Raw genomic sequence first — 26,743 nt, 5'->3', positions numbered from 1 at the left:
TCTTTTATTTATCATCTGTATCTCAGAGTAACCAAATAGTGATGAAGGGATGCTTTTATTTTATAGAAGTTTTCCAGTTATTCATTAGAAAAAGGAATGATAAAATTAGAATATGTTGATGACACTGTATTGTATAATTAAAATTTGCTGAGAGTAAAGAGTAAGAACTTCAATGTTCTCACACACAACACAAAAAAGGCAAATATGTGAAGTGATGGATGTCAATTAATTCAATAATGGGAATTCTTTCATAATGTATACATATATTAAATCATTATGTTGTACACTTTTAATATCTTACAATTTTATTTTTCAATTATATCTCAATAAAGATAGAAAAAATATCAATTTTCAAACCTTTGCAAACCCTAATGAATTAATGAAATGCATAATCTTCAATGACTGCTGATATCACAGACAGAAATCCAGACATCATACATCTACTGATGAATATACACATACCTATAAAGTAGCCTTGCAAAAGTTTAACAAAAACAAAACTGAATTTGGGTCTGATCAGGCCTTTTTATATCAGTCTGAGTCTAAACAAGATACAGAAACCATATAGTAATTTGGACAGGAAAAGTGTTTTTTTTTTTAAATGTTTATTTATTTTGAGAGGGAGAGAACATGCACACAAGTGGGGGAGGGGCAGAGAGAGATGGAGAGAGAACATTAAGCACCCTCCATGCTGTCAGCGATGAGCTGGATGGGGGGCTTAATCTCACAGAGAGACCATGACCTGAGCCGAAATCAACTTAACTGACTGAACCATCCAGGTACCTCAGGAAAAGTTTAATATAAAGAAACATTAACTACTTCAGGATTGGTACAATAAGGGATTCCATAGTGTGGAGTAAAGAGAATTCTAAATTATATAGGAGTGGCAGTAGGGAGTTGCCACTGGCCCAAGGGCTGAAACAGAACACTCAAGAATCTTGAAATCAGGGAAAGACTACCAACCAGTAATGAGATCTAAATCTCATGGAAGAGGGTGTGGTCAAGAAACACTGAATAGCAGATTCAATGAAGTGCCACATGGAGGGATTTGCTGAGAATCCCAGAAGAAATTGCCCAAGAGGAGACTCACACTGGAGGAACTCACTGGAAAAACATTATTCGAGGTAGTTGAGAAATTCCTCCCACAAGAAGGTGCTTATCCTGGAACTTCCTGCAAAAGTACCCAAAGGGGTGCCAGGGAAGTTATCCACAGAAGGTGCCTTGTGATGCTGGCCACCTCGCACTACGCAAGAGCCAAAAGAGCATACCAGAGCCAGGAGGCAGAATTCCTTTCCCCCTCTAGAATCCCTACTGATAGAGCTGAATATCATGCCCACTTGTAAGAGAAAATATTTTCCAATATCATAAGCAAGGTAATGACAGGTGGATTTGGAACTGAGGAGCAATATAGATTGATAACTGGAAAACTTTTTTTTATTAGTTTTTTTTTTTTTTTTTTGAGAGAGAGAGAGAGAGAGAGAGAGAGAGAAAGAAAGTGAGCAGGGGAGGGGCAGAGAGAGAGGGAGAGAGAAAGAATCCCAAGTAGGCTCCATACCCAGGCTGGAGCCAGACACAGGGCTCAATCTCACAATCCTGAGATCATGACCTGAGCTGAAACCAAGCGTTGGACACTTAACTGATTGAGCCACTAGGTTCCCCCAAAGGGGTGTTTTAGTTAACTTAGCGATAACAAAATACTGCAGATAAGGTAGCTTAAACAACAGGTAACTATTTTCTCACAGTTCTGGGGGCTGGAAGTTCAAGATCAAGGTGCCATCAGGGTTAGAGTCTAGTGAAGCTCTTCCTGGCTTGCAGATAGCTGACTTCTCCCTGCGTCCTTATGTGACTTTTCTTCTGTGTGTAGATGGAGAGAGAGAGAAATAGAGAGAGAGAGATATCTATGGGGTCTCTTCCTCTTCTTATAAGGACAGCAGTTCTATCAGATTAAGGCCCTACCTTCATCGCCTTATTTAATCTTTATGATTTCTTTATAGGCCCTATCCCCAAATATAGTTATATTGGGAGTTAGAGGTCCAAAATATGATTTTGGGGAGTGCACAGTACAGTCCTCAACAAGATGCAAAGCAACATGTTTACCTCATGGGTATATAATCAGAAAATTTTAAACAAAGAGTGAAGGGAAGTCTACTGATTAAAAATAAATCAACATATGCAACTAAAAAAAGCTATTTTCGCAAATGTGAACACTTACTAGATATTTGGTGGTAACAGTTAATGTTTTCAGAAGTGATAATGCTAATGGATAGTGGCTTTTTACAGTTCTCCTGTTTTAAAGTTTTATGTGTTGAAATATTTACATATAAACTGATACAATGTCTTGGATTTTCTTCAGCATAAATCAATGGAGAAAGGAAACAGATGAGGGTAGAGATTAATTAAGAATGACATAAGTTAATAATTGCTGATGCTGGGTGACAGGAGAGCTCATTAGCTTATCTCTCCACTTTTGTGTAAGTTTAACATTTTCCAAAATAAAAAGTAAAAATAACAGCAAGTATGCCTGTAAATAGAAAGACCAAAAATTGTAAAAGAATACTATATTCAACTCTGTCAATTTCTTTATAAATATATGTATATTTTAGAAGAATATAAATTAAGAATATAAATTATCGATTGTCTTCAGAATTGGAAAATTGAAATAAACCAACTGAAATATTAATTATTAAAACAAATTGCTAAACTCCCTTCCAAAAATATGCCACAACTACATGGCTTTGCAGGAAATTTCTTCCAAGCTACCAAAGGCCGGAACGTTTCACAGTGTACAAATTTTAGAACTTCTATATCATGCTGGCCAATAAAGTCCACAACTTGGTATCACCTTGCACTGAAAGTTATTCGGAAGGACAGACCATATTTGAACGTTAAAAAACAAAATCAATAATAGCATTAAGGAGAGAAAGTAGTGGTGCTATCAACAGTTTGAATTTTTGAGAACTTTCTTGTGATACAGACAAGATGACATTGGAAAGACAAAGGAACGTAAGAGTGGAGGAACCTCCTAACTATCACAAATTAAGAAGGGGCTTTTGGATAATACAGAGCTCCTGAATAGTAGCATGTGCATTAGTCCAGAAAGGCAGGAAATAATTTTAAGGAGTTCAAGAGCCCTGGATCTGACTTTGCCTTTGGACTCTACTGTTTATGGTGACTATCTATCGACTATAGCTACGGCCTAGGTAACAGTAGATAGAAATCTGCAGTGATCATTGGCGGAAGCAAAGCAATGATGATACTGATTTCCACTGGTTATTGCTAAAAATCATTTTGAAAAACGAAATTAGGCTGAGAATAACTGTGAGTGAAAATAGGCACTTAAAAGGAGGCTTCCAATTTTCGCTACCAGAATGACCAAGGGCAACCACCAATTCTTTGAAGAGAGAGAACTGTCATGTAATATCCAAATTCCACTTTATAGTAATTAAAAATTCATGAATATATTTATACCTAAATTATTCATATAAACAAAATGTATTAATCATATCATGGGCTCATTTCTTTTAACTCTTTTGCCATGTTCATAAGTCCTAGCTTCAATAAATGTTCTAGGCAGGTCCTGAAAACAGATACTTTACACTCATATATGTTTAGACTTTTATGTTGTTTCAAATCAATTCCAAACATCTGATCTCAACCTTTTAGGGCTCACCTTGCTTTTCTATACTTTGTGACCCTCTATCTCCATTCTCTCCTAGTTTCCTGCTACCAGTCACTCTGTGCCTGCCTGAATTTGTGTCACATTTCCACTTATTTTTCTAACTTAAATGCAGAAGTCATTTCCAATATATGCACCATGGTTGTAAGTAAAGATACTACTAGTCTCTAGCCTCTGTCCTGTGAGAGTCTGTTCCTTGCAAAATCACCACAGCATGGGGGATTGTGGAGGAAATGCAATAAATACTTTATAATTGTGATGATGGAATGTAATGTGAAAAGCCTTAGCACTATCATTTCTAGGATATTTATTTATTTATTTATTTATTTATTTATTTATTTTAATGTTTATTTTTGAGAGAGAAAGAGTGTTGAATGGGGAAGGGGCAGAGGGGGTGGGGGGGGGGGACAGAGGATCTGAAGCAGGCTCCACGCTGACACCTAAGAGCCTAATGCCAGTCCTGTACTCAACCTGAGATCATGACCTGAGCCGAATTGGGTGCTCAACCGACTGAGCATCCCATGTACCCCTAGAATCTTTAGGTGCATGTGCTGCATCTTATGAATGTATCTTACCATTTGAAAAAGACAAGTCTTCCTTAAAGATCAGCTGTTGCAGGATTCACTTGTCCTTTAAACCACATTCGAAGAAGTGAATGAATCCTATGAGATTCTCTCTGATCTCGACACCTGGTGAAGAATACTGACGGTGCTTAAGATCTCTATTATCAAGACCAAAGAATGGACAAAAGTGTACACCTCTTATATCATTGCTTTAACTTTTACCTTAAAAAGAGAATTGAAAAACCTTACACAGGAGTTTGTAGTTTGCATTTCTCTAAACTGACGTCTGCTTAATAAGGCCGAGCCTGGCACACTCCTCACCGAGTGGTCAGTGTCTCCTCCTTAATGGTGCAGACTGTGTGGCGCTATGAAGCATAAAATTATCAACAAGGGGATTTCTGGTGCTTTTACTTGACTAAGAAAACAGTTTATAAAATAATATTAAGAATATTATGAACTTACTTAAAACTAGAAGGACCATATATCTCAGTTCTCCCAAGGAAATAACAGTTTTGATTTATTGTTCAGAGTGATTTACTTCTAGTGTCTTCTTTCAGTGTCAAAAATATTCCTATGTGGGAGATAAATTATATGGTTCCACCATCTGAAACCCCTGGCCTCCCAGAGTAGCATCCATTTCATCCTCAAACCAGATAAAAGAGAAATGTAACCAGAGACGCAGCTCTTTGCAAAAGCAACTGTGGGCTGCCAGCTACAAAAACATCAGGTTTTGCTCTTGATCTACTTATATAGTAAACAACAAATTTTAAAAAAATGTATGAAGAAAATAACTGGACATGATATCAACAAATTAGGTTAAATTAAATTATTAAAATATAACCACTTGCTATTAACCAGAATAATCTTTCATACATAATAAGTGATAAGGAAGGATGACAAATAGAACATACACAATATTTTCAAAAATTTAAACACAAATAAAACTGTGGAATATAGTTCAGAAAAAGAGAAATAGTATTAATGCAGTAGAATTAAAGGTTTACATAATATTCCTTTATAATCTTCTATAATTCTATTGCATTAGTCATTGGGAAAACAAGAGAAGAAAAGTACAGAAAAAAATAGAATATAATCTATCTATATAGAGATAAAGTTACGACAGTATTGGAGAACAACTTCCAGTCAGTTATAAGGTGACAATCTTTTTTATTTTAACCACCATTAAAGTTTTTATACTATCAGTTATTGGCTAAGATTCACATTGTTTTTTCTCATTTTTGGGATTTCCATTTACCTCATCCTACCTGAAAATATATTCCCTTTACATGGGTTGATATGTATCTATTTACAATTAATTTTGATTGTGGCTTCATGACTAAGAAGAACAGAAAAGTTTGTTCTTTGTGGGAAAACGTGCCTCTGGGTAGGATATTTTGGATATCTTTCCAGCTGACATATAATAGTAATATGCATGACCTTTTTAAAGATGGAAAATATATACATGAAAAGTAATACTTTTTTTTATATACAAAAGAAAGTTGTGGAAAGGAAAGGGAGACTTTAAAATCAGCAGTCCTGACACTGGGTCTCCATTGTTACATGAGTAGTGTTACCTTAGGTAAGTCCTTCACTACTTAGAGGGGTAATGAGGAACAAATGTGATAATACATCAGAAAGCATTTGTAAAGTGTAAAGTTTACACATGTTGATATCGTGCACATCATTATTACAGAAACATTGAAAAAATTGAGTATAGAGTAAGATGGATGTAATAGTATTGACATGTATTTAAATACAAACTAAAACAAAACAAAACAAGAACTATATGCAATGATAACAGAAAGAGGAAAAGGGAAGTAACTGGGATTATTTCAGAACATACCAAAGTTTTCTTTGGAATTATAGAGCAAAGTGATGTACACTGGCTCCAAATAATAGATTATAGAGAACTTTAAGTCATTCTTTCTCTGTGAATAAAAATGATATCCTTTTTTTTTCACAGTAATGCATAATAAGTCAGTACTTTTAAACTATTTTGAATTTCCTCAAAAATACAGTGCTAAAGATATTTGCTACCTCATAAATCTAACACAGAAAATTTCTGAGATTCCACCATGGTTGAAATTGCGGTTAGCTATAAATTGAGAGAAAAAATATGTTCAAGTGACAAAAAGAATCAAATAGCACGATAAGCACTGAATTCAAAAAGAACTAGGGGCGCCTGAGTGGCTCAGTCAGTTAAGTGTCTGACTCTTGATTTCAGCTCAGGTCATGATCTCACGGTTTGTGAGTTTGAGCCCTGTATTGGGTTTAGTATGGACAGTGTGGAACCTGCTTGTGATTCTCTCCCTCTCTCTCTGCCCCTTCCCCACTCTCTCTTTCTGTCTCTAAATAAATAAATAAATAAATAAACTTTAAAGAAAGAATTAAAAAAAAAAAAGAAAGAACTAAAAAGACAGGTTATCTAGCCATTGGAATTGGACTCTTATTTAAGACCAAATGTGACAGTTTAGATCACTCAACTTCAGTGCTAAAGTTGGCAGAATAATTCTTTTGTGAAGTAGAGGTGGAAAAGAATTCAATTTGGTACATAAAGTATAAATACCAAAGATTTTTTTCAAACAAAATATTTTCATATACTAATAAAGTCACTTTTAATGTATAAAGCTTATAGAACTTCCAAGTGCCTCATTTTGGAAAAAGTCCTGAAGAAACCAACATCAAGCATAAAATATTAGTAACTATTGCTGTTTCTGTCGATTAAACAGCTCAAGACTCAGTGAAAAGAATAAGGCAATGAGAGCACTCAGTGCATTTCTAGAAATTGTCAGTGTTCCCACTATTCCAATGATCACTTTGAACCTTAAGAGTTGAGTTCCATTAAAAAAAAAAATCGATAAACTGAATGGTCCTTTACCAAAACCCACTGCACAACATCAAGCTCCTTTGCTGAAGGATTTCACCTTAATGTGTGAAATTAATCCTTGTTCTGGAGCAACAGGTTGGGTGCCTTAAAAGCCTACTTGTTTCCTTGAGTCGTGCCTTGCAACCCAGATGAGTTTAGTATTTCAGAAGCAGACACTAGGGGAAGTGCTGAACCTGCCAATTCTGTAACAGATACCGGCGTGTCGTCACGTCTCACAAAGACCACCTTTGTGGACTGCATTCTTTTCCCATCAGGCCGTGCAGCGCTGACCTGTGGTGTGTTTTTAGTTTCCAAAGAATGCTGATCCTCTCTAAAAGATCTACTGAAAACTGAGTGTTGAAGCACAAATGAAAAGTGAAAAGTGCCATTTAGCACACAACATAATTATTTCATGGCCTACTGCAAGTTAGCAAAGGCATGTTTCAGCTTTTAAGATGTGAAAGCCAGACCATGCTGTATCATAATATTTTGTCTGTTTTCTGGAAACAGCTTTAAATCCCCCTTTTCCTGGGTTGGTGGCTGCTGAGAAGGAAGGGAGAAGGGAATGATATTTTCATGTGGAATAGCCTTTTAAAGACTGAGTAATAAAACCTTGATTAAGTGAACAAACATTGAATTCAATATCTGCAATAGCCAGATCCTTTCAAAAGAAACTAGCTTAACCTCAGGAAATAGCATAAGCAATCATAGCTATTAAATTCACTTTGTACTAAAATTTAATCCATCCAAGTGCACCAGTAAAGTCAATACCATGAATAGCCATACAGTGTGGAAATGTATACACATACTAATTTTTAATACCACATAGGTTTAATTTTATACACATTCTATATAGTGCATGCTAAGTGGAAGAGAAAGTAAGTTTATGTGACTTCCAATTCTCACCAAGATTCCTTCAATAAATTAATCTTGATGGCATAAAAGATGCCATTTTTCTAGAAACATTCTAAGGATCTATAAACTAGTGTCCTTGGTCCTAATAATTGAGAATAACTTCTTTTTAAAAATTTTTTTAATGTTTATTTTTGAGAGAGAGAGAGAGATTGTGCGGGGGGGGAGGGGGGTGGGCAGAGAGAGAGAGGGAGGCACAGAATCCGAAGCAGGCTCCAGGCTCTGAGCGGTCAGCACAGAGCCCGACGCAGGGCTCAAACTCATGAACCATGAGATCATGACCTGAGCCAAAGTCGGATGCTCAACTGACTGAGCCACCCAGGTGCCCCGAGAATAACTTCTAATTAGAGAAAAGAGAAAAGATAAAAAGGAATTACATCTTTTCCCGGGAAAATTCTAAATGTTTGCAGTAGGAGCTCTTACAGGAAAGGATTTTCCCTTTGACTCACCACCACACACCACTATACCACAAATAAATTTTGAGATAAGGTAATTTGCTTCTCTGCCCAGATATCATGTAACAGAAGAAAAAAATAAACAGCTCCTTTCCTACTTTCAGTGGATTAAATTTTTTTTGATTTTTCCAGAACTATTAACAAATGACACTCTTGTGATTACATATTTTCCCACCTGTGTCTGCAACAGCTGAACTGGAACAGTATGTTTACTGACCACAGTATAATGACTGCTGTCTAGAACCTTCCTGATACATGTTATTTGAATGAACCAAGACTTTACTGGATTTCAGAATAGCTTGTTAGCTTTTATCAGTGTGAAATGTAGAGATCACAATATCATGGAGAGGGGGGAATATTTGCAACATTTATGTTGTATACCTCAACTCAGACTTTTGCCCTACTCCCAGCACCAGCCATTTCCCAGTGCTGTTTTTTCTTTACAGTCAATCCTTGTAGCTTGTTGAGAAAGACTCATTGAGAAAGTGATAAAAAGCATCCCCAAATATTTTTATTCTGTAACTCTTTACTAAGTGCCCACTATATACCAAGCACTGTGTCTGGCAATATGAATAAAGACTCAAGGATAATATTTGATGTTATTTGACAAATTAGCTCTTGTTTACTATAACACCATGAAATCATTTAAGGAATAATTTTTTGTTGATTTTTCTACCATATGTTAGATGTCAATTCTCACAGTAACTATGAATTAAGTGTTATTATCATTTCCCACTTTCAGATGAGGATACTAATGCACAGAGGAATTAAGAAATTTGCCCAAAGTCATACAGATAGTTCTATAGACAACATTTGGACCACGGTAGCCTGGCTCTTAAGAAGGGCTCTTAACCACTAAATTATGCAGCAAAGTCTTGCTGGGTATGATGAGAAAGGAAAGCCTTGCAATATTATATGATTTGTGTTAGAAGTATCTTTTTAGACTGTAATGTAGCTCTTTCTGTGGGTTAGCCAAAAGTTTTATGTAAAACAATCACATATTTGGTAAACCACTCCAGAGAAATATATCCATTTGATAAAGACTTTTTCTCCGAATTATCAGTTGAACATTATTCATTTACAGACCTTCAACAAATCGTACCACTTAAACAGTAATTAGTTTTAATTTCCCTTTGTCCACCTAAAATAAAAGTGGAGTAATTGATATCTTGGTACTGAGAATTTCATTCTACCTAACAGCAAGTTCAGCACTTTACATGAAAGGGTATTTGATAATTGTCAAGAATCTTAAAATTCTGATGACCTGTGCCTGAAAACGTTGTTTTATGAATTGAATTTCCTGTAACATGTTTTACAAATAAATTCTGGGTCTTAGATTTTGATGATGCTTATTACTGTTTGGCCTTAGTCTTCTTGCCCTAAGAAGAAGATTTTAAGATTATAAATACAAAGAGCTCCACAGCTCTTTTTACTGTAAGTGAAATGACATCTGGTTAAGTGGATTCAATGTTTTAAGAAATGCCTCTCAGTCATAGACTTTCTTTTATGTCCTAACTTGGGCTTTGTTCTCTATCAAAATGCTTCATTGTTCTACACTCTGTTGCCCTCCTTCTTTTCGTATGTATTTTGAAGGCTTTCTCCTTCCACTGTAAATATTTAAAATGTGTTTTTAATGGTTCATGCTTTGGTTTATCAAATATGTATGAAGGATCTATTATGTGCTGGTACTGTTTATGAGTTGGAAATACGAAGGTGAATTACATTTGGCATTAGATTGTTTACATTGCATAATAATGCTCAATTTATACCAAGGAAAGTGTGAGCAGTATATATGTCTAAACTATAATGTTCACAACAAAAGGAAAACCTCTGAACCTAGCATCCAACCCAAGAACCAGAATACCATCAGAATTACAAAAATCTACAGGTTTGTTCCCAATTCCATTCCCTCTGCTTCCGTTCAAGAGGTAACTACCACTTGAACTTGTTTTCATTCCCTTTCTTTTCCTCTGACCCTTACCGTTTTTTCTCCTCCCTTTTAAGAGTTTTAATATGGGTGCATATATCTACTTTCACTGTTCTGTAATATTTTATTCTTTAAAAAGATACAATTTTATTTATGTATCTACAATTAAGGAAACTTTGGTTTATTTTCAAATTTTGCTATTATGAACAATAATGCAATAGACATTCTTGTATATGTTCTTTAATTCAGGCTTTAGAATCTCTTGTACACACTCTGTAGTGAAACTGCTAGGGATGATAATAGGAAGATCCATGTTTTCAAGATGCTACCAATATATATACCAAATTAAACTCCCATCAGAATTTCATAAGAGTCTCCATTGATCCTATGTTGGAAGTTACCATGCTTCTTAAGTTTTACCCAACTAGTCTGTGCTAAATAATGTTACAATGTTAAAACATGATTTCTAATGAAATTTAATATATTATGTGTCTGGATCGTTTCTATTGAGTCTTCTATGAAATACTGCTTCATATAATTTGTTCCCTTTAAAATTTTTTTTCCATTTTAACATAAGCATTAAAGATTTTGGTCCATTAAAAAATAATTTTGATGTATGGCATGAGGTAGAAAGCTCATTTCATTTATTTTTAAAATAATATACCATAAATAAGCTTCATTTATTTACAGATCTATTTATTCCCAAGTGCCCTTCAAAGTCACCTCTCTTATATGTCCAACTTAGGTCTGATACATCTTTTTCATTCTGTCGGTACTTGTCTGTTCCTGTGCCAATGCCACATGGCCTAAATAAGCTTTATAACATATTCTTACTTTTCTTTTTTCAGGAGTAGCTGTATTATTATTAGACCTCAAAAATCCCATTGGAGGGGCGCCTGGGTGGCGCAGTCGGTTAAGCGTCCGACTTCAGCCAGGTCACGATCTCGCGGTCCGTGAGTTCGAGCCCCGCGTCAGGCTCTGGGCTGATGGCTCAGAGCCTGGAGCCTATTTCCACTTCTGTGTCTCCCTCTCTCTCTGCCCCTCCCCCGTTCATGCTCTGTCTCTCTCTGTCCCAAAAATAAATAAACGTTGAAAAAAAAAAGTAAAAAAAAAATCCCATTGGAAGTAGATTAAATCTATTGATCATTGGAGAAAATGACATCTTTATGATACGGAATTTTCTTTCTTATGAAAACATTATCTATAATGTCTTTTAATAAAATGTTACACTTTTTCATATATACATGCTTTGCTGTGTTTATGCTTAGGCATCATATTATTTCTTTTTAAATTGGTTTTGGTAAGTGATATTTTTATAAGAATATAACCTCCAATAAATCAAGCTTTTTACATATTTCAAATCTTTTAAAAAGTTCTCTAATTTTAATTGAACTATCAAAAATTGTAAGATGTGTGTGTTATCATCTCCCACTTCCATGGATATTTGCAAGTTCCTCCCTAGAATTTATGTAAACTTTTGCCTTTTACATTTTGAAGCTTTATTATTTAGTGCATTCTAGTTATCTTTCTGTAAACTGAAAGTTTCCATTCTTGATAATGATTGTAATTAATATTAGAAGTTATTTCGCAAGAGTCAGTTAATATTGACATCAGAGCTGTATTACTCAGTCAATGAAACCTGACTAAGCATTGTTACATGGAAGCACTAGTATTTGGCTGGGTATAGTTTTTATTCGGTTTGGTTGTATTGAATCTTTACATTTAGTTTTCCCCAAATGTAATCATTTGCTTTATTTCCTACTGGAAACATTCAGAAAATAAATTCCCAGTATATAGCCTAAAATTAAAAAAAAGAAAGGTTTTCTATTTAATATTCATTTAATTAAGATCCTAAGTACACAGGACACACCCATCATGTTCTTCAGCCCATTGCTATGTCCTTATCAGTGATTCCTACATAAACCTGTATGTTCACTTGTATCTCTTGATTCTAATTTCTTTTTTTTTTTTAATTTTTTTTTTAACATTTATTTATTTTTGAGACAGAGAGAGACAGAGCATGAACAGGGGAGGGTTAGAGAGAGAGGGAGACACAGAATCCGGAATAGGCTCCAGGCTCTGAGCTGTCAGCACACAGCCCGACGCGGGGCTCGAACTCACGAACCGCGAGATCATGACCTGAGCTGAAGTCGGATGCTTAACCGACTGAGCCACCCAGGCGCCCCTGATTCTAATTTCTTGTCTTTATCTCCAAAGGCACCAACTTCAGTAAATTTAATACACATCTTACAATTTATCTGCCTGTCATTTATTTTCATAGTTGTTATTCTGGAACAAATAATGTATGTTTTGTGTCAATGGAATTCTCATAACTGGTATAGCACTACAAATAACATTCTCTTTCACATTTTTCCTTAACATTCTTCTTTATGTTTAGTTATGTTGCTCTTATTTACATGATTCTTTTGACTGCTTTGTATTAGTGCATATTGTAAATTTACAATATATTTACTATAATGATCCTTAGTGGCACTTAGGCTATCTCTAATTCTTTGCTTTCAAAACCCACTGAGTTTAGAATAATATCATTCTTGTCTCTTTGGAGACCAGTGTCAATACTTCTCTGGGCTGTGTATCCAACAGAGAATTGCTGGATGGTACACATATTATACATACTGTAATATATACTAAATATATACTAATATATCCTAAATTACATATGTGCATATACATATTATATATATTTCATATTTATATATTTTATATTTTGCATATATTTTACATATATATACATATATCATACATTTTATATATATACTTCACATAGGTATATACTCCCATATCCTTACAACTCTTAATGTTATCTGGTTTTCTAACTCTTGTCAACATTAAGGATATAAAGTGGTATTTCACTGAATTACCTTGTGCTCTTGTGACTACTAGTTAAGATGTGTATCTTTCAAAAAACAAAAAGACATATATCTTTCCCATGTGCATATTTATCATTCAGGTTTCCCCTCTTGTAAACTGATGTTCATATTCTTTGCTAGTATTTATATTAATTTGATTTTTTTTTCATTTTTAACAGATTAGCAGTTTTTTCCTATGTTTCAGCTATTAATCCTTTGCAATTGTTGATGTTGTAAATACCCCCTGCCAACCTGACAATTTACTTTCTTTTTGTTCCTACTGAATGGCCTTTTGGAGTATTTAAAAACCATGATGATATTCCCCTCTGTTTTGTTCCATTAGATTTTTTGGTTTTAACCTTTTATAGTTAGATATTAAATAAGTTGGAGATTTTAATTTTAATGTATGCATATGTGATATAGAAATTCTGAAATTTTTCTCATATGGTGAATCAACTTTCTCAATGCAATAATCTAAAGCTACTTTTTAATATAGATTTGTGGTGTTACTTCTGCTATATACCAAGTAAGACTCACTATTCTCTTCTATTTGTTATAGTGTCTTGGGATCAATAACACACTTTTAATAACTATGGCTTTATAATATATCTTAATATTCATAAAATATGTCTGCCCTTTTTTATTTCATAATCCCTCAAAAGGAAATTAATGTTTTTATGTTCATGACCATGATAAAGTTCCTCATATGTTAATGTCTTTTATTATATTCTTTAAAGATTGTTGTAATAGTTATCCTACTTTCTATTATTTTTATTTTTATTATTATTTTTATAGTTGATTATTATTAGTGTAAAGAAAAATTCCTTACTTTTTTTTTTTTTATAAATGTTGATTGTGTCTTGTTAACTTAGCCAAGTACATTATTCACTTCAATAGTTTGTTCATTTCCCTGGGTTTCAATTTAAATGATCATATCATCTTCAAAAAATAAACTTTATAAATGGCATATACAATAGATATAAATAAGATAATTAGTTGTTTAGAAAATTTATGACAGCGTGTTGCCAATGGTCAATGTTCAGGAAGAATTCTGAGAAAAATCATGACTTAAATAAAAGTACAGAGTAAATATGAAGGTTTAATTGGAGTTTGGGATTTCGTAATGCCAAGATTATTACAGTACCCTGCATTATTCTTTGTATGTACTTTCTTATTAGCATCACGATAAAAATAAATATCATCATACCGCCAGTTAAATTTTATACTGGTTGTTTATGGTTCCATTCTATAAGGGTCTTGATAATTAATGCGTTAGTTCCTTGGGGAAGATGAAAAAGTTCTTTGGTGAAAATATTGTTATACATGTGCAAAATGTTAAATTGTGAAAACTTGTCTATAATTTTCTAACACACACATGCCTATACTCCCCAAAACTAATTCCTTTCAGACAATTCCCACAGCAATTTTTCAAGCTGTCACTGTCTTCTTGGAACTAATTTTATGAACAGAGATTAGTCCTTTTCAAAGTTAGAATTGGATATCTCCCCCAAATAAAAGTTGTTCTTTTATCTGTAAAAGGAAAATAAGTAACGTAGGTGATACGCTTGTATTATCCCATATAAAATTGTTATGCTGAACAAATTCATCAGAGAGAAAATGTTTTTAACAAAAGCAAAACAGAGAAATAATTGGAGGTTTGTGAAAAATAGCCAATTGGCTAATTTCTTTCTTTGCTTTGGATGTTGTAAATGGTAATACTGTCCCACCCAAATAAAACTTGATATGAAAAAAATGATCATGTTTGGGATAAATGTAAGACACTGAACCATATGCTCTAATTTTAAAAAAGAAAAGAATATGTCACTATACTTACCTAATTTTCAATTATAAATGAACTTAATGTTATTTGGTCAATTTAACAAGATATCTATTAGTATTTGTGTAATAAGTTTGCAGCTAGGTCCTACATATATTTCTAAACATAATATCAAAATGATGCTATTTAAATATTATATTTAAATGTAATGTTTCTGAATTGATTTTAATTCATTAGACTTTGTTTAGAAATGAGAAGGAAGCAAGTATCAGGATACATAAATAGTTTCTAGCAAAACTGTTTATCAATTATATTCAGCAAGATTCACTATTCCAATATTCAACCATTCATATAGTCAATAAATACTCACTAAGCACATCTATGTGATCATTGTCCTAAGCAAAGGAGACATAATATTTAAAAAGAGATTGACAAAGTTTTGAATGAAGATTATAATCTAGTGAGAGAAACCTATAAGAATTAAATGTATAAGCAACTGAAGAAATAGTTTAAGTAAAATATGATGGGTATTGAGAAGAACGCAATGTGCAGTGGGAGCACATTAAAGGGAGCTCTACCTCAACCTGAAGACGTTAGGAGGGGCCATAGTAAGTCTTCCAGAGGAATTGACACACAGACTGAGACAGATATTTAACATAGGCCGGTGAATGGGAAGGAAGGGAGAGGAGGGTGAAAAATATTCTGGGCATACATGGGGATTGCCTGTTGAAAGACACTGCAGTGAGACAGAGCTGACACAGCTGAGGAGCTGAATGAGTTCCCTATGGCTACAGTTTGACAAAAGGAAGGGTAATGCCCAGAGAACAGTGTAAAGACAAAACCACTGGTTAAGTGATGAAAGGTCTCATAATATCCCATGAGTATACATGTAATTTTAGGCAGTCTGGGGGAATTGAGACAACAAAGTGTCATGACCATAGTTTAATTTCAGGAAGATCATACTGGCACCATTCAATGAGTGAATTGGAGAAAGCCAAAATGGCAGCCAGGGAATCTAGTAAGAGACTATTTTAATCACGATGGTCTACGAGGTACAATCATCAGGACTCCATGATCAATTAAGAATAGGGCAAGAAAGTACAAGAAGAGATCAACAATAGCTCTCAGGTTCCTGGTCTTAGAACTGAGTGAAACATGATACCATTCACTGAAGTGAGGAATACAGAGCAGGGGGAATGAGGGCAATTTAGTTCTGGACAAATTTAATGTATCTAGAAGACATTCATGTGAACATTTCCACTAGGAAGCTATAGTCTAGAACTTAGGAGAGAGAGCTGAGCAGAAAATAGGACTTTGTGAGTCATCCATGTGTATTTGACAATCGAAGATACGTGAGAATTTAAGATATACTGGGGACTAGAATGAGAAATGACACCAGGGAACCCCCTATAGTATTGCAGTGTTTAAAAATATAGTAATGTAGGGGTGCCTGGGTGGCTCAGTTGAATGAGTGTCCAGCTCTTGATTTCAGCTCAGGTCATGATCTCATCATTGGTGAGATCCAGCCCCGCGCATTAGGCTCTATGCTGACAGCACAGAACCTGCTTGAGATTCTCTCTCTCCTTCTCTTTCTGCCCCTTCCCATGCTCATATTCTGTCTCTTTCTCTCAAAACAAATAAAATAAACATTTAAAATGTAGTAATGTACAAAGAACTCCAACTCATATCAAATGGTAACATTTCCTGAGAAATAGTGAACTTTATTAAAATGAGCTATCAAAATAAAAAGACAAGAATATGAATGAACACGGTACCTAAATATTTCAACTCTGAAAATCTTTCTATATGTACTGAAAAAACTGTCCCAAATGTTATATAAACAAACTCATAACTTGACATTTGTTTCAAGCTCCTAAAAAAATCATTGAAAAAAATGTCTTCCATACCATGGTATTTTCAAGCAAAACAATTTACCATGCAGAGCAGGGTCTCCCAAATTTATGTTAAATATATTTGCTATGATTTCACCAATATTAATTTGCTAAAGACAGTTGTTGAATATACGAGACCAGGTTAAATAGGAGTTTCATTTTCTTATGTTTAGATCATTTATCTTCTTACAGTTGTTTTTCAATTAAAATAAATTGTTAAATAATACTTATAATCAATTGAGAGAAACCTAGTTTACAAGTACAAAAGTAAAACAAAGGCTAAGATTTAAAGCAAGAAGGAATTTAAAACATTTGGTTTGGGAAAGAAGCTTAGAAAATTGACCCTCTGAGATACACTTTAACACCTAGCTGTAAGTCTGAAGTGGATTTGTCTATGATAAACAATCCTAACAATAATCCATCCTGAACATCATTGAAAGACAGCTTACTGGTGAGCATATCATACCTCCTTTTATAGCCTGAGGATGGAGTTGAACTAAATTACAATCAATAAAACACCTGTAAACTTGTGTATGTTAATCTTTTCTGAAAGCAAATGGAAATGAAGATACATACATATATATTGAGGGGCTTTAGAAAAACAGATATATGCCAGGGCAAATGAGGGGAAACCTAAATTACAATTTACTATATTTTGGCAAGACAATTATTATTTAAATTATAAATATTGTTTTATATAATTTTCATTAGCTCATCTATTTACCTCTGTCGATTATTTTTCTGTTCTATCTCCTAGGGATAAATATGGGTGAGTTATAATTAATTTTCTGATCTTTTCCTCAAGCACTTCCTCTGAATTAAATACTTAACCTTTTGTCAACTTGGGACAATAGTTGTTTAACAAATGTTAATTTACTGTCTCTCCAACCTCAGTGTAGTTATGCAAATAAATACAAAAGGCTTAAACGCACTTCCCAGTTTAGGTCAGGGAATTTTGGTTCCTTGTTTTAACATCAACAAAAAATGTGTTGCTAAAAGATACTCCCACTGAAATAAAGGACAGCAGGTTTCTGAGAAGGCACTGGAAGCCCTAAAGTGACCTGAGGACAAAATATATCTGGCATTTTGCTATCCCAGAGAGCTATTTCCACCTACTTTTAAAGCTCTGAGCCAGACCATACTTACTTACATTCTTAATTAATGCCTTTGTGTTTTCCCCACAGCTGTCTGTACAACACAGCTTTGGGGCCCTCTCTGTTCCTTGGCAGGAATATGGCCTTTATGAAGAAAGTCAACTTCAGCATGCTCTGAAGGCAACACAAATGTCAACTTCATAGGGGATGCACTGCCAACCAAATCAAAGGCTTTAAAAGAAATTTAGCCATGATATTGACTCTGCCAATGCTTCCCACATCCCTGTCTCACAGAGTGCATTGATTCTCCACAGATTCTTCACTATTGGCCTAAATAAAGAGCTCATGAGGAGGCAGAAGCTGTGAACCATCTCAACAGCCCAAAAAGACTTTCATCCCAAGAGGGGATAAATCCAGCCCATGTAGTGTCACATACCTGAACATGTGTGTGAACATACTATATTTTGCTTAACCAGGAAGTAACTATCAAAAGGTAGTGTATATTCTACATTTAGTAAATATGAATATATGATTAATCTGATGTTTAAATTGTATTCTCCATATATCGCATGATTTTATAGATTCTTTGGTAGTGTCCAGCTATATATAATACCAGATTTAGTGTCAGTATATCAACAGACAGCTAAAATGCCTCTCTGATAGTTATTAGGTATCTCCTGGAAGTGAAATATTAATAAAAGAAGTGTTTTGTCTCTACGACACGGTCATAATAAGCAGCATTTGGGGGAGCATCACAACATGCTTCTTCCCTATATTTTATCCCACAATACCACAACTTTCAAATCTAAACACCAATTGCTTTTCTCTACTCCTGGAAAGGGCAGGAATTACACTGCTATGTTATAAAACTTTGTACCAATTTATATAAAAATAAATTAAAATCAAAGAAAAAGTCTAATTGGCACCTACAATGAGATCTAACATTGTACTAGTACATTGTGCTTCTTGTTTCCCAAATATTTTATTCATTTATACTTCAGCAGTAAGCCCAATTGTGTCCAATGTCTAGGGATTAGAAGTAGGTTGTAAACCCTTATTAATTCCCAGGGGACATGATATTGAATCAAACATTTCATCTACATGATGTTTTTTGAACTTTATTTAGAGGCATGCAGTGTATTACAAAGGATAAAATTTGTCTTGGTGTGAGAGAAACTGTCTCTGAAACTATAAGATCTGACATTTTACTTCTAACTTTTTCTTTGATCTCTGGTTTTTGCAGAAGTAACACTGTCCTTAAGGAATGAGAGTTGGGGTTTTTTGGTCTGTTTGGTGTGTGTGTGTGTGTGTGTGTGTGTGTGTGTGTGTTTTGCTTACGTAGTTCAGAAGGTTTAGAGGAGATGGTAAGAAGGAGCACTTAGATTCTTAATTTGGCCTAACAGGATATCAGGACATAAATAGAAAAAAGATACATTTAAACATCTTCAGAGTTACATATTTTGTAGATTTGATTAAATATAAAACAACTATCTACCAGGAATAAACATTCAAAGGCACAAAACAAAAACATAGAGAAAAATTAGGATAATGATAAATTAGAGATCAAAAATATGTATGTATATTTAGGTATATATTAAAACTTAATATTTCACCCATACAAATGATAGTTGCACCATAAGTACTCCTTCCTCTCTGTAATTTATATATGTTCTACTAAATGAATAGTAGTAGTTTTTTGCTTTTTGTGTTTTTAGACAGAGAAAGATCCCGAGTAGGGGAGAGGAGCAAAGGAAGAGACGGAATCTTAAGCAGGCTCCATGCTCAGCGTGGAGCCCATCATGGGGCTTGATCCCATAGCCTTGGGATCATGACCTGAGCCAAAATTAAGAGGTGGACACCCAACTGACTGAGACATTCAGGTGCCCCTGAATAGTAGTAGTTCTTGCTCTGAGTTGCTCTGATGGTTCCAAATTTTGTTTCCAAAAATATGTCAGTGAACCTTAGTCCTTAATCTATTATAAAATTGATTAATTAGAGCTTATATTAAAAAAATGCTTTCTTAAAGTGGGTTTACTGCAATTATCCATTCTATCTATGCTTTTGATCCCCATACTTTATATTTTACAAGCCCTTACTCAGAAGACTATGGGATACTTTAGATACCAAATAATTACTTCTTACAGCAATTATTAATGGTTGGAAAATGTATGCTTTTGAACTGGAAAATTAAAAACATAAATCCAGCCCCATTATTTAATAACAAAATGCCATCAGGAAATGTTACCATTTAATCTGTTTAGGCCTATTTCCTCATGTGTTAAAGGGGTTGTAGAGAATAAAGGGAGCAATACTACATATTGATAGTCTCCACAACATTAATTCTGCCTATTCCTAGGTGTCCTGCCATATGCCCTTGGAAGTGATGCTGAGTCGGCCATCAGTTTGAGGAATGGAAATTTTGTTTCTCTGTCAATATTATGGCTTTCAATAACCTCTTCCCAAACTAATCTGCATATGGTTCTCCTTCCTTTAACTACAGATATTGGTTCAAGTGATTCAATTCAGACCACATAGATATAGGTGGAAATTTTCTGGAAGCTGTGGGTGAAAAAAAAATGGCAGTGGACAGATTTCTCTTTGCATTTTTCTTCCACATGTTAGGGTACACAAGTGTGAAACCTGGAAGTGTTGCAGCCATTTTGCCACCATGAAGTGTCAACTTTATGCTAACATTGACACTATGGGGCAAGCAGAGAAACAAAGAGAAATTGTGTCTTTAGTGTCATCATTTGAGTCACAAAATCAAACCAACCCCAAAGACTGTCCTAATTTCTACACTTTTAAAGTGTGCTTAAAGACTTTCATTTGCTTTTTTTTTTTTGCTTTTGCTCTTATTATTGTTTTTGCTATTGTTTTCCTACTTTCAACAGGGAGAGGAGTAACTGCTAAAAAGGGATGTCTGCACCAATATGTACTTTACTTATTTTCCAAATTTTAGAAGGCAATGTGTTTCATTTTGCATTCTGAAAAAAAAGTGTTTTTTTTGGGTTCTGTTTTATTTTAATACTTTTCTTATTGTGTGTTCTCCCATGTCCTCTCTCTACTTTGCCCCATCTTGTTTGCTGCCCTAGAATACTCACCTTTGTGGAACATATTAGGTGTACCTGGGTGGTGCCTGGGTGGCTCAGTCAGTTAAGCATCTGACTCTTGATTTCGGCTCAGGTCATGATCTCACGGTTAATGAGTTTGAGCACTGTATGGGGCTCTGCACTAATAGTGCAGATCCGGCTTGGGATTCTTCCTCTCTCTCTCTCTCTGCCCCTCCTGCACACTAGCTCTCTCAAAATAAATAAATAAACTTAAAAAAAAAATTCACCCACACCCCCTGGCTTCTGTTGGGTTTAGGAAGACCAGCAGGAGATTAAAGGAAGGGAGAAGGTCAGGGTATTTTTTGCTCCGGGCTTCCCCCACTAAGCATTTGCAGTGAGCTGAACATGTCCTTCCACTGAAGACCACAGAGGAGTCTACAAAACTATCTGCTTCAGAGACCCAAGAACTCTGTGCTTCCCTTGTTCCCTTGTCCTAGGAGTGGTAAAAACTTAGATGCTATTATGCTGTATTACTGGGCTTCTTCTGTTCTACAAACTTGATATATTTGCAATTGAATCCCATGTGAGTGCGCCTCAAATTATCTCTTTGAGTATATCATCTGGTTCTCATTGGAGTCCTGACTGATATGTGATTCAAATCTGATAACATAGTATTAACAGAACTATTCTGTGGTCTGTCTGCTCTACCCAAGTCCATAACATTAGAGTGGAGGTCTTTTTGGTAAAATTCTTTGTGTGATATAATCAAGTTCTCTTTCATTAAAGAGAGAAGCTGTTATGATGCATTTCAAACTACCACCAGATTAGGTTGATTTTGTCTTTTCATCAAATTTGATGGTCCTCCTCAGCTGTGCTCATATTGAATATATGCCAAAAATTGGCCATTATAGCTACTCAATAAGCATTCGATAATAATGGAACATATTTTCTGGGCTACACATTATGTGAACAACTATGTCATTGTGGAGAAAATCCTGGGATATAAGCCGCTTTGTATCAAGGCTTTCAAAGATGTGAAAGGAATTATCTCATGCTATGAGGATTTCAATAATGGCTTTAAATTATAGCAAGTTGGTACAGTCCTGGTCCTAATGCAGTAGGAATAGAAGACCCAAAACTGCATTCCACCTTCTAAATAGAGCAATTACTTTCAGTCCCCTGAGGCTGTTGGTACATGAGCTCTAAACAACCTGATTTTGCATGCACATAACTTAATGTGGCAGTCCAGAAATTATAGAAATGCCTAATTCCACTATGGCTTATCAGGGTGTGAGTGATCAGGGGGGATTCGTGTTAAATGCTTGTTTTTTAGCCTTAAAGTGACCATTAATCGCTACCGATCTGAATGGACATCCTAAATCCACATTACTTTTCTTTATACTATAAACTTCCTTGGTAAAACATTTCTTTTGTCTATCTTGTGAATAATTGCAAACACAATCAAATCTTTCTGTTTCTCATTTAACAGCTTATGTATGTGTACACACATGGATTTCGTGTTATGAGAACTGCGATTATCACTTGTCCAAAATTTTCTAACTCGGATGATTAATAAGGCGCTTGAGATGTGATTTCATTTAGGTTTTACTAAGCATGACAGTGTAACTGTGATTCTTATCCAAAGTATTTCTTCTTCTCTAAACTGGAAATAAAGCAAAACAATAAAAAAGAGTAAGAGTATTTGATGACAAAGTTGTGATAGGGGTAGGAAAGAAGAAACAAAACTGGTAAAGTTCCACAATTGTTCTAATCTGAACTATTAGAGGAAATTTGAGGAGGAAAAGGTTTAGGAATAAAGTACTCTATTATCCTTAATATTTAAAAATCTTTACTACTGTCACTGCAATAATTAGGCTCATTTTTATTCCTCATACCACTTCTACCTCTAATTTATTTCTCCAAGGATTCAGAAACTAAGGAAGGGAGATAAAATGGCAAGAATTTCCATGAGGGGATCAAAACAATGGTGACTGGTCTGGTCCCTTCTTCTGTGTGCAGTTACAGCCAGATTATTTTCTAGAGGAATTGAATTTTCCTTAAATATCGATGATAAACTGACTCAAGTGCGGGTTTGAGCTCAGTAAATATTAATTCAAAATTCTCATAAGTCATTTTAAAATTACTTAGTTTATCACTTTTTTACAAATCAAATGGAGACTAGGAAGAAGTTATTTTTAAAATTCTACATATGATGTATTTCAACCCATTTTAAAATAAATTAAGCTTCATGTCATTAAATGGTTTAGTCATTTAATCCATAATAATGTAGTCTATATATATATATATATATATATATATATATATATATATAAAGTATATAAATTAAATTAGTACCTTACATTCTACATCTAAATTATTCACCTAATAGTGTAAAATATTTTATAACACCTAATGGTATAAAATATTTTACATATGCTGCCAAAAGCTATTTTAATAAAAAAATTTTAATATGCATTATATACTAATTTAGGTATATTTATAAATATTTTTACTTTTATATAATGGAAGCTAATCAAATACGGTTATTATTTTTAAGAACTTACTATGTGTGCTTTTTCTCTATTAGTACTGAGATGGTATTTAGGCCCAAGAAAACATCAGTGATTGACATTTTTCATAGTTTAAATGAAAATTCCCTCTGTTAAGTGCAATCCCCGCCCAAATAAAAGAAAATATTTGTCAAACCTAACTTTATAAACCTTTAATAAATCTCTTACTAAATCTCTTTAAACACATCTAGAAATCAAACACTTAGAGATAACATGTAATAGCACTTTGCTGAATAATGTCTTTTTTAAAAAGTCTGGGTAAGGATTTTAAGAGCTTCAGTATAATAATTAAAGTAATTATATGCATGAATTAAAATGTACTAGTATTCACAAATATAATATGTTGAAATGTTAATTTACTGATTTAAACTAACTGAATCTACTTTCAATTGTTAGCCATTTTAGCAGCCTGTAAAAGCTTAAAAAGCAATTTGAATAAAAAAGTATCACTATTTGTTATTTAATTCACAAAATTTTCAAAGCTTGAAATATTGTCCACTTCATTTATTGTGTGGAAAGGGTAGAAGAAACGCTTTTCTCTGTTTAGAATCTCTAAAGTTTCTTTATGTTCAGCCTGCAATGGTGGAGTCTTTATTTAAAAATCTAAAAATTTGAAAATGCATGATCATGAGTAAATAAATAGATACAATTAGCTGGTACAAATTGGTACAAATTGGTAAAGATAATAATTTATGATATATTGAATGAATCATAGAAAGTTTTCATTTTTTCCCAATCTATAATTTTATCTGATACCATAATTCAATTCCGATACACTGCATAGGATGTACCAACAATCATGTTGATAAACAAATAATCTCCAGGACTTCCTTGGGTGACCTTTTTGATGGTAAAAGTCACAACACATTAACTGACACTTCAACTACACCAAGGTTTGTGGAGACAGTGGCTTCTGTGCCCAAGCGGGTTGCAAATAAATTTCAAATGAAACCTGGCATGACCCTGAAGGAATTCTAACCTTACACTGTTGTGATAGTTTACCAAGATGGCTTCAGAGTAGAGTAACTTTACACAGCACATTAAAAAAAAAAAGTGTATACACACACACACACACACACACACACACACATACTTAGCAATCAACAGCATGGGTGGGTGCAAAAAAAAATTCTACATTAAAACCTTTGTTGGAATGTTCTACACTTCCCACAGAATAGAAAATAAAATAACCCTTTATACAATGAATCACAGTGACACTCCTCGAGTTTTTTGCCCATACACATTGTCTAAAACATGTCTTCTTTAGCAGCTAGGCCCTGGCAGCACTGTGCTTGGCTGAGTTCACAGATCTGTTGTAACCTGTAGCTTCCCTGTCACTTCTCTGGCTCTTCTTTCCTGCTAAGCTTTGTTTCCTGGCAGTAATTAAAACCTTCTGCTACTGCCATAGCTACTGCTGCTGCTGGAACTGCCATAGCCACCTTGGTTTCATGGTTTGGCAAAATATTGGCCTCCACCACCACAGGGACCAGAGCTTTTCCCTCCAAAATTTCGTCCTTTCAATGGGTCCAAAATTTGAAGTTTGATTGTTGTGATTACCAAAATTATTATGGCTTCTGCCTCCTTCAAAGTTGCTTCCATCATTACCAAATCCATTATGGTCATCCCTACTGCCACCAAAGCCACCTTGTCCACCAAAACTGAAGTTTCCTCCATGACCAAAGTTGTCATTCACATCAAAAACACCTCCATGACCCATCATCAAAGTTTTTAGAACCACTTTGACCTCTTCAGCTGGATGAAGCACTGGCCATATCTAGCTTAGATAGAGCTCTCCTTACTTCACTGTTGCAGCCATTCACAGTATGGTATTTTTGAATGACAGCCTTGTCTATGGAGTCACGGTCATCAAATGTTACAAAAGCAAAGCCTCTCTTTTTGACACTGCCTCAGTCAGTCATGATTTCAATCACTTCAATTTTCTCATATTTTTCAAAATCTTCTCTTAGATGTTCTTCAGTGTCTTCTCTAATGCCACCAACAAAAGTCTTTTTCACAGTTAAGTGGGTACCAGGTCTTTGAGAATCTTCTCTCGAGACAGCCCTGTTTGGTTCTACAACTCTTCCACCCACCTTCTGTGGCCTTGCATTCATGGCTGCATCCATCTCCTCCGCAGTGACACACATCACAAACCCAAAGTCTCTGAGCCGCTTGCTGTTTGGATCTCTCATTTTACCACATCATCCATAAGACTTCCCCATTGCTCAAAATGGCCCCCCCCAGACTCTCATTCATTGTTTCAAAGTTCAAACCTCTAATGAAGAACTTCTGCAACTGTTCAGGCTCTTTAGGAGACTCTGACTTAGTCATGACAGCAGTGGGAGGAGACACTTTAACAATGCTTACTCTGCAGCGTCCGTGGGCAGAAAGCGAATCATAGAAAGTTTTTAAAGTGAACTTCAAGACTATGAAGATGGAACGTCTGATGCCAAGATTCTAACGGGTCAGATATTGGTGTTGATAGTGTTTAAAACTTTGAAGGCCGAATTTGAGCATTTTGAGAAAAGAAAGACTTTGAAAGTTTGCAACATAGCTGTATGGCAACATATTTCTAAAAAGTCTGAAAAATCTATATTATTCACTTATTCACTTTCCTCCAAATATCTGCTAAATACAAACATTTCCTCTACAATATTTCAACATGTGCTAAAATCACCTGTGGCTATAAAACTCTTTACTGCATAAGCCTTCCAAGCTTGGACATTATCTAATTTAGAATATCATTCTTTATCTTTGCCTTCCTGAAATTGTGATTCATTGTCTATTTGTCAGCACTCTGCAAATTAAATGGAATAAGCTAAAGCATTCAGTTTCTACATTTTCTTCCAGCCTAACAATTTTCAATTTCTTTCAACACATTTCATGTGGTACTTTTTTGAGTCCCTCGATCTTCCAGCTATCTGTTTCTGGAAAAGATTGTCATATCAACTTTCGTGTTACAATATGTTACCCCAAACTGCAGGTTCGACAAGAATAAGATCATCATTTTTTTATGAAAAACATTTCGTTATGTAAAACAAACATTAGTGTAGGCTGCAGTGGCATGTTTACTAGGCACTAAGGGACAAGAAAT

General features: G+C 34.6%; 1 long non-coding RNA gene across 4 annotated transcripts in view; it reads right to left on the bottom strand.

Annotated features, from left to right (window-relative positions):
- Nucleotides 1-1,554: 1,554 nt before the first annotated feature.
- The window catches only part of LOC123608660, a 501,461-nt gene continuing 476,272 nt past the window's right edge, over nt 1,555-26,743 (bottom strand). For 3 of the 4 annotated variants that reach the window (XR_006717368.1, XR_006717366.1, XR_006717369.1), the window contains exons 6-8: nt 19,371-19,428; nt 4,252-4,365; nt 1,555-1,854 (exon numbers count right to left, since the gene is read on the bottom strand). This is a non-coding gene — a long non-coding RNA (uncharacterized LOC123608660). The remainder of the gene's footprint in view (nt 1,855-4,251; nt 4,366-19,370; nt 19,429-26,743) is intronic. The other variant, XR_006717367.1, reaches the window with a different exon arrangement.

Source organism: Leopardus geoffroyi, chromosome B2, assembly GCF_018350155.1.
Source record: "Leopardus geoffroyi isolate Oge1 chromosome B2, O.geoffroyi_Oge1_pat1.0, whole genome shotgun sequence".
NCBI lineage: Eukaryota > Metazoa > Chordata > Mammalia > Carnivora > Felidae > Leopardus > Leopardus geoffroyi.
The sequence above is the reverse complement of the archived record's forward strand: the minus strand, read 5'-3'. Positions and strand labels throughout refer to the sequence as shown.